Below are 2799 nucleotides of genomic sequence, written 5' to 3'. Positions count from 1 at the left end.
AGAGAGAGAGAGAGAGAGAGAGAGAGAAAGAGAGAGAAAGAGAAAGAGTGGCATAGAGGCATCGATAGAGACCTCGTCTAGATAGAGACGCATAGCGCGAGAGAGAGATAGGGGGCACGAGTTAACGACCCTGGCACTGGCACTACTAGTGACCCACTTTCGCAATCCATTCTGGCACTAGAACAAGACTCAGGGGAGGGCACTGCCTTCTCTGCATATCATTCAACTTGGCATCACTAGCACTAGATTCCGACCTCACGGGGTTGCCTTTATATCTGTTTCTTTAGCCCCAAGAGGATTTAAGTCTGTCTCTTGGTATCAGTTTTATACTCAGGTATCTTTCCGTTCTCAACCGTGACTCTCTTTATCTCCATCTCTCTCAACGTTTTCTCTGCCTCTGTACGAGTGTGTTTGAGTGTAGGTATGTGTGTGTGTGTGTGTGTGTGTGTGTGTTTATGTTTCTCTGTGTGTGTATGTGTGTGTATGTGTGTGTTTGTGTGTGTGTGTGTGTGTGTGTGTGTGTGTGTGCGAGTGTGTGTGGGTGAGTGAGTGTTTATGTTTCTGTGCGTGTGCGTGCGCTCGTGCGTTTGTGTGTACGTGTTTCCATGAGAAAGTATGCACGCGCACATCTATGTTAGTATACGAGTTGGTGTGAGCGGTGTGTACGTGTGCGTGCGCGCGCGCGCGCGTGTGTGTGCGTGTGTGTGTGTGTGTGTGTGTGTGTGTGTGTGTGGAAAATTGGGGTTCAAAGTATGTGTCAGCACGTAACGAGTTGGCACCGACGGCCACAATAACTTGCTTTCTTCATCAAACATTCCATTCTTTTCCTCGCTACACACCAGAAATCTTTATGCCTCATCAGTCGGGCTCTCTCTCTCTCTCTCTCTCTCTCTCTCTCTCCTTCTCTCTCTCTCCCTCTCTCCCCTGTCTCTCTCTCCCCTGTCTCTCTCTCCCCTGTCTCTCTCTCCCCCTGTCTCTCTCTCCATCCCCCTGTCTCTCATTCTCTCCTTCTCCCTCTCTCTTTGTCTCTCTCTCTCTCTACCCCTCCCACCCCACATCTCCCCCACCTACCGACACAGCCAAAAAGCGCGCAGAAACGGGAAAAAGAAAACCAATAAAAAAGAAAACTAATTGTACTTTTATTCTTGGTTCTCACAATGACACATGGCAAACTAAATGTTAGGAGCAAGTAACGACACATAAAGTAAACACAAACCATCATTACTATAGTAAATCATCACCGCTGTAAAAACGTCGTGTAAAAAGTATGAGAAGGACTAAAATAGTCCAATAACGGCCATCGTTGTCGACATTGCTACTGTTATTGTAAACATAGCCTTAGCTTCAAAGTGAGTTACACACACACAAATCTGAAATACGAAAATGCATTAAAATGAAAAAAAAAGAAAACAATCATTATAAGAAGTATTAATATGGACGCTACAATTTTTATTTAAAAAACAACTAAAAGTACCTCAAAGTTCTAAATAAACTCAAACCTGAACTACACAGAAAACGCCCGGAGAAAATAAAGAAAATAAAGGTAACACAAAGAATAAAAGAACAAGAGAAGATTCACTTCCATCCAAGCGGTCGGACGGACATTCCTCACCGCAACAAGTAAAAACTGCCGCTGGTCTAGACACTAGATCTAGAACTAGTTCTAGTCACATGTCATCCCGAGAACTACTGCCACCAGTGCCACTCTATCCAGACACCGAGCACACGTCAGAGAGGGTTTACAGTGTTTGTATTATCGTACTGTAAAACTCTCTGGCACACACAGAGGATCTACAACTACATGGGGTCCCATCAACAGCGCACTATATAACACACTTTACTTTTACTCCTCTGTTGAGTCAGAACGCAGTGCTGTGTTTGTCACTAGATGGTTGGCTTTCCTACTTCAGCCGACGCACGCTCGGGGAAGATGAACAAAAGATGAAGAAAAACAAAAGATGAGAAGAAAGACAAAACCAAAGAAGCCCCCACAGCCAAAGAAATGTTAGCTGATGCGCCGGTAAACACAGAATGGTAAAAATAAAAGGTGCTATGAAAACTACGACGATTTCCGCAGGCACTGTGTTGCTATTTTTAGACGGGCCTGGCACGAAAACGGAACGGCACGGCACGAGTAGAGCGCGGGATTTGTGAGTGTGTGTGTGTGTGTGTGTGTGTGTGTGTGTGTGTGTGTGTGTGTGTGTGAGTGTGTGTGCGTGTGAGTGTGAGCTTGAGAGTGTATGCGTGTGTATGTGTGTGTATGTGAGTGAGCGTGTAAGCGTCTGAGTGTATGCGTGTGGGTGCGTGTATGTATGCGTGTGAGTGTATGTATGCGTGTGCGTATGTAGGTGAGTGTGTGTGTGTGCGTGTGTGTGTTTGTGTGTGTGTGTGTGTGTGTGTGAGCGTGTAAGCGTGTGAGTGGATGCGTGTACGAGCGTGCATGTGTGTATGTACGAGTATGAGTTATGTGTGTGTTTGTGTGTGTATGTGTGTGTATGCGTGTGTGTGCGTGTACGAGTTGTGAGCACACTTGTGTGTATGCTCTTGTGTATGTCTTTCAATGTACAAACACAATCATGTATGATGTATGTCTGTCAGTTTTTCTTAGATTTTTTCTATCTATCGATCTAACTGCAGACACTGTCGGCCTGTATGCGTCTGTCTCACCCTGCCCTTGCATCCTACCCCCTCCCCCCCATCTCTCACTCTCTCTCTCACTCTCTCTCTCTCTCTCTCTCTCTCTCTCTCTCTCTCTCTCTCTCTCTCTCTCTCTTGTGTTTGTGTGTGTGTGTGTGTGTG

General features: G+C 45.7%; 1 protein-coding gene across 12 annotated transcripts in view; it reads right to left on the bottom strand.

The window, feature by feature from the left end:
- Positions 1-2799, bottom strand: part of LOC101857755 (sodium bicarbonate cotransporter 3) — a 150274-nt gene that overhangs the window by 136071 nt on the left and 11404 nt on the right. The window contains exon 1 of one of the 12 annotated variants that reach the window (XM_035973077.1): positions 1613-1867. The exons of the other annotated variants lie outside the window; for them this stretch is intronic. The gene's annotated coding sequence lies outside the window, so the exon portion shown is untranslated. Of the gene's footprint in view, positions 1-1612; positions 1868-2799 lie in introns of those variants that run through there. 12 annotated transcript variants of the gene reach the window in all.

The sequence above is a fragment of the Aplysia californica genome, unplaced genomic scaffold (assembly GCF_000002075.1).
Source record: "Aplysia californica isolate F4 #8 unplaced genomic scaffold, AplCal3.0 scaffold00989, whole genome shotgun sequence".
Classification (NCBI taxonomy): Eukaryota; Metazoa; Mollusca; class Gastropoda; order Aplysiida; family Aplysiidae; genus Aplysia; species Aplysia californica.
Note: the sequence above shows the minus strand (reverse complement) of the source record. Positions and strands in the feature narration are given on the sequence as shown.